General features: G+C 42.3%; 1 non-coding gene across 1 annotated transcript; it reads right to left on the reverse strand.

The window, feature by feature from the left end:
* Nucleotides 1-2991: 2991 nt before the first annotated feature.
* Nucleotides 2992-3079, reverse strand: trnap-agg (transfer RNA proline (anticodon AGG)). Its single transcript is given in 2 exon segments — nucleotides 2992-3027; nucleotides 3044-3079. It is a non-coding gene; the product is annotated as a tRNA-Pro (tRNA).
* Nucleotides 3080-6505: the final 3426 nt, after the last annotated feature.

A 6505-nucleotide genomic window follows, 5' to 3' on the forward strand; every position in this document is an offset into this window, starting at 1 on the left:
GCCGACAGTAAGGGATCTAGCTCTCAGATTCTGACCTTCGTTTGCTATTCGGCCCATCGTCCCCCTCTCCATAGTCCTGCTCATGTTTTCCCTTTGATGAATAGATTATTCTTTGAGACATTACTTCACCAACGAGCTGCATTCTTGTCAGTAAAAGGTGAATTTGGCAATGAGGTTAAATGTGATTACGGAAAAAAACCGAGTGGAAACGGTTTAACACAATAACGACGAAGTTGAGGGCAGACTGGATCAGCAGTCCATTGCCTGAACTTCTCAGTCACCTTATCTCCTATTTACTGCAACGTCAGACATCCATCCCCTACTTTTTCCATTCAAACAGAAATAATGTGCACGAAAATCTACTTCACCGCTTGTTTTGCCCGTGCAACCAGATCGACAGTGATGAAAATGTGCCATGAGCTTTTTAAAGCAAACAGCCTTCCTTTACTTTCGGTGAGTGACTGCACGAGATGGTTGGTTTTGAGGCAGAATCAAAATAAAGAATGTAAAATTTCACGCGGTAAGTTAGCTGACCGCGGCAGGACTCGAACCTGCAATCTTTTGATAACATCACAGTTACAATCGAAGTCAGACGACTTATCCATTAGGCCACGTGGCTGCTGCTGCTGGCATGAAATTTGTAGTTTTTTTTTTACTGAGAGCAAATTTGGGACAAGGGATCTTTCAAGGAGTGGATTTATGAAAATATGGGCATATTTTGAGTAATGAACCGTTAAGCTGCGATATGGATGTGCACGGACAGAGGCAACGTCAATGTAGCTTGATACACAACAGTTTAACAATCGGTTATCGCAACTGAAATCACACTCCTTTTAAAATATACAGGATGATCGCGATTATGAGAAAATACGTCTTAAAGGGGCAGTTGATGAACCGGAACTGACAACCATCCCGTTTGAACAGACACCGAATGATCCAGGACAGGAAGCACATCCATCTTACACAGCTGTAGAATGGGCCTTCACGGACAGCACTTCCCTTTCAAAAGATTAAAGTGGGATTTCTATCATTCCTGAAGGCAATTGTGCTGTGCGTGAGTGAGCGCGGATCTCAGGACCACGAGTGGCTGGGACGGTTTTTGAAGCCACAGGTGATTGACAGGCAGGAAGGACGGAGGGAAGTAAAATCAACCCAGACAAAAAGACAATTTAAAACATATATATATTTATCACAATAAGAAAATAAATAAATTTACAGTTTTATTGCAAAAAATTGAATTTAGTTTGATTTCAATAAAGAAATAATTATTTCTTAATCTATATGTTTTTGATTGAACGAAGGCTGTGCGACTGCTTGAAATCCACTGGAAATCAGGGCGTGCAGTCAGTAAATACACAAACAAGTAAGCCCATGGTGTAAGACAAGCCACGAGCGAAGATGTGGGGAACAAAGGCGATCTTTTAAAGTCGCGAGTGCCTTTCTGCTGGATCTGACAGCAGCTGCGTGTGCTGTGAAAGAGCTCAAATGCAATAGAGCCCAGTGCCGGTAGAACAGAAAAGGCACATTTATTTTGAAAGTTAAAAAGTATGGAATGTATGTTAATATACGCATATATAAATATTAATACATATATTTATATAAACAAAGTCAGTCAGTCAGTCATGTCTTGTCTTGTCTTGATTTGATTTGTATTTGAAAATAAGGAGGAAAGAGCTCATCATGTCACAAAGCCCATCCGCAAGCTCTCGCTCAAATCGCTATGTTTCTAACTTATATAATTTGCCTTCTTTCAGATGTGGAACAGCAAAATACCACAGCAGATTCTTCTCCTGGCAGGCAGTCCTCGAATGTGTGTTCAATCAAATCAGTGTGGCTTCAAGTTGCATGTAATGCATTTTTTCTCCCATGACATGAAATGCACAGTAAGATCGCGCAGCACGTTTGCACACACTCCCTCGCTACAGAAACACACCAACAAACTAAAATTCCTGCAACCTCCAAAGGCAGTTTTTGAAATTTGTAATTTAAAATCCGGGACAGACAGCACATTCCTTTTAAACAGATACATAATGATCCGATACTGATAGCAACCATTTTGGAGAGACAGAGAATGACCTCGGACAGACAGGACATCACCTTAAAAGCGATATAGAAACACAGTGAACAAAAACAATGAATTCTGAAAAACTCAGCTGGTCGTGAACATTCTGTGGATGAAGAACCCGGGCTCACGTTCAGTCAGATGATCATTCCGATATTTTAAGAAAAATGTAAAGTTTACAGATTTCTTCCACGAAAATAGCGCCTGGAAAAAAATAGGCAGCGAGGAAGGACAAAAGGGAATGTCTGTGATACAGTGGAGCGTAGGAGTGATTGAATAATAAATGGCACAATGCGAAAAGGCAAAGTGGGTGGTAAGCGGGCAATAAAATAACAAAGGATGGACTAGAGCAGGTGTTAGTGGGAACAGCAGAACCATTAGCAAACAATGAGCGCGGCTTATGATCCGAGACGTTGAATCGAATGTTGAGGCCAGAACACAATAACATGCCTGGAATGTAGGGTCTGAACGCCTTTTAATCAGACCAGGCAGCTTGCCCACCCCGGATTGATTTCCTGTACGGTTTAAATTCGGCAGCCAAGGGACTAAATCCAAAGCCAGCTTCTCCCATCTTTTCAGCGCTGGAGAAACAGGGCGCACTCATATTAAGGGCAGAGTCTGTTTCACGTTGAAGTTGAGATTGACGCTGAATGTATCCATATCCCAATGGAGGTGAGCTCATGCGTGCAGAACGGAAGATGGACTGATCAAGAATTGGCCAGAATCAAACACGGGTTTAAGTTTTCCAATGAGACACTGTGCCGAGCACATCTGAGATGCATGAACTTTACTCAGTTCGGTGAGTTTCACTTTGCTCCTGGGAATCTCCAGGATTTTTGGACGCTGTGTGAACAACGGCGCGCAATCAAACGTTTTAATTTGAAACATGTCGACCGGCTGAGAAGTGTTTTTTTGACTAAAAGTTGTCAGGGCTCGTCCGGGATTTGAACCCGGGACCTCTCGCATTTCAATTATTAAAACCCCTAAGCGAGAATCATACCCCTAGACCAACGAGCCGCCGACAGTAAGGGATCTAGCTCTCAGATTCTGACCTTCGTTTGCTATTCGGCCCATCGTCCCCCTGTCCACAGTCCTGCTCATGTTTTCCCTTTGATGAATAGATTATTCTTTGAGACATTACTTCACCAACGAGCTGCATTCTTGTCAGTAAAAGGTGAATTTGGCAATGAGGTTAAATGTGATTACGGAAAAAAACCGAGTGGAAACGGTTTAACACAATAACGACGAAGTTGAGGGCAGACTGGATCAGCAGTCCATTGCCTGAACTTCTCAGTCACTTTATCTCCTATTTACTGCAACGTCAGACATCCATCCCATACTTTTTCCATTCAAACAGAAATAATGTGCACGAAAGTCTACTTCACCGCTTGTTTTGCCCGTGCAACCAGATCGACACTGATGAAAATGTGCCATGAGCTTTTTAAAGCAAACAGCCTTCCTTTACTTTCGGTGAGTGACTGCACGAGATGGTTGGTTTTGAGGCAGAATCAAAATAAAGAATGTAAAATTTCACGCGGCAAGTTAGCTGACCGCGGCAGGACTCGAACCTGCAATCTTTTGATAACATCACAATTACAATCGAAGTCAGACGACTTATCCATTAGGCCACGCGGCTGCTGCTGCTGGCATGAAATTTGTTGTTTTTTTTATTCTGAGAGCAAATTTGGGACAAGGGATCTTTCAAGGAGTGGATTTATGAAAATATGGGCATATTTTGAGTAATGAACCGTTACGCTGCGATATGGATGTGCACGGACACAGGCAACGTCAATGTAGCTTGATACACAACAGTTTAACAATCGGTTATCGCAACTGAAATCACACTCCTTTTAAAATATACAGGATGATAGCGATTATGAGAAAATACGTCTTAAAGGGTCAGTTGATTAACCGGAACTGACAACCATCCCGTTTGAACAGACACCGAATGATCCAGGACAAGAAGCACATCCATCTTACACAGCTGTAGAATGGGCCTTCACGGACAGCACTTCCCTTTCAAAAGATTAAAGTCGGATTTCTATCATTCCTGAAGGCAATTGTGCTGTGCGTGAGTGAGCGCGGATCTCAGGACCACGAGTGGCTGGGACGGTTTTTGAAGCCACAGGTGATTGACAGGCAGGAAGGACGGAGGGAAGTAAAATCAACCCAGACAAAAAGACAATTTAAAACATATATATATTTATCACAATAAGAAAATCAATAAATTTACAGTTTTATTGCAAAAAATTGAATTTAGTTTGATTTCAATAAAGAAATAATTATTTCTTAATCTATATGTTTTTGATTGAACGAAGGCTGTGCGACTGCTTGAAATCCACTGGAAATCAGGGCGTGCAGTCAGTAAATACACAAACAAGTAAGCCCATGGTGTAAGACAAGCCACGAGCGAAGATGTGGGGAACAAAGGCGATCTTTTAAAGTCGCGAGTGCCTTTCTGCTGGATCTGACAGCAGCTGCGTGTGCTGTGAAAGAGCTCAAATGCAATAGAGCCCAGTGCCGGTAGAACAGAAAAGGCACATTTATTTTGAAAGTTAAAAAGTATGGAATGTATGTTAATATACGCATATATAAATATTAATACATATATTTATATAAACAAAGTCAGTCAGTCAGTCATGTCTTGTCTTGTCTTGATTTGATTTGTATTTGAAAATAAGGAGGAAAGAGCTCATCATGTCACAAAGCCCATCCGCAAGCTCTCGCTCAAATCGCTATGTTTCTAACTTATATAATTTGCCTTCTTTCAGATGTGGAACAGCAAAATCCCACAGCAGATTCTTCTCCTGTCAGGCAGTCCTCGAATGCGTGTTCAATCAAATCAGTGTGGCTTCAAGTTGCATGTAATGCATTTTTTCTCCCATGACATGAAATGCACAGTAAGATCGCGCAGCACGTTTGCACACACTCCCTCGCTACACAAACACACCAACAAACTAAAATTCCTGCAACCTCCAAAGGCAGTTTTTGAAATTTGTAATTTAAAATCCGGGACAGACATCACATTCCTTTTAAACAGATACATAATGATCCGATACTGATAGCAACCATTTTGGAGAGACAGAGAATGACCTCGGACAGACAGGACATCACCTTAAAAGCGATACAGAAACACAGTGAAAAAAACAAAGAATTCTGTAAAACTCAGCTGGTCGTGAACATTCTGTGGATGAAGAAGCCGGGCTCACGTTCAGTCAGATGATCATTCCGATATTTTAAGAAAAATGTAAAATTTACAGATTTTTCCACGAAAATAGCACCTGGAAAAAAATAGGCAGCGAGGAAGGACAAAAGGGAATGTCTGTGATACAGTGGAGCGTAGGAATGATTGAATAATAAATGGCACAATACGAAAAGGCAAAGTGGGTGGTAAGCGGGCAATAAAATAACAAAGGATGGACCAGAGCAGGTGTTAGTGGGAACAGCAGAACGATTAGCAGACAATGAGCGCGGCTTATGATCCGATACGTCGAACCGAATGTTGAGGCCAGAACACAATAACATGCCTGGAATGTAGGGTCTGAACGCCTTTTAATCAGACCAGGCAGCTTGCCCAACCCGGATTGATTTCCTGAACGGTTTAAATTCGATAGCCAAGGGACTAAATCCAAAGCCAGCTTGTCCCATCTTTTCAGCGCTGGAGAAACAGGACGCACTCATATTAAGGGCAGAGTCTGTTTCATGTTGAAGTTGAGATTGACGCTGAATGTATCCAAATCCCAATGGAGGTGAGCTCATGCGTGCAGAACGGAAGATGGACTGATCAAGAATTGGCCAGAATCAAACACGGGTTTAGGTTGTCCAATGAGACACTGAGCCGAGTACATCTGAGATGCATGAACTTTACTCAGTTCGGTGAGTTTCACTTTGCTCCTGGGAATCTCCAGGATTTTTGGACGCTGTGTGAACAACGGCGCGCAATCAAACGTTTTAATTTGAAACATGTCGACCGGCTGAGAAGTGTTTTTTTGACTAAAAGTTGTCAGAGCTCGTCCGGAATTTGAACCCGGGACCTCTCGCATTTCAATTATTAGAACCCCTAAGCGAGAATCATACCCCTAGTCCAACGAGCCGCCGAGAGTAAGGGATCTAGCTCTCAGATTCTGACCTTCGTTTGCTATTCGGCCCATCGTGCCTGTGCTGACTCTCAGAGACCTATCTCATGAGTCCCCCTCTCCATAGTCCTGCTAATGTTTTCCCTTTGATGAATAGATTATTCTTTGAGACATTACTTCACCAACGAGCTGCATTCTTGTCAGTAAAAGGTGAATTTGGCAATGAGGTTAAATGTGATTGCCGAAAAAAAACGAGTGGAAACGGTTTAACACAATAACGACGAAGTTGAGGGCATACTGGATCAGCAGTCCTTTGCCTGAACTTCTCAGTCACCTTATCTCCTATTTACTGCAACGTCAGACATCC

The sequence above is a fragment of the Pristiophorus japonicus genome, unplaced genomic scaffold, assembly GCF_044704955.1.
Source record: "Pristiophorus japonicus isolate sPriJap1 unplaced genomic scaffold, sPriJap1.hap1 HAP1_SCAFFOLD_33, whole genome shotgun sequence".
Taxonomy (NCBI): Eukaryota; Metazoa; Chordata; class Chondrichthyes; family Pristiophoridae; genus Pristiophorus; species Pristiophorus japonicus.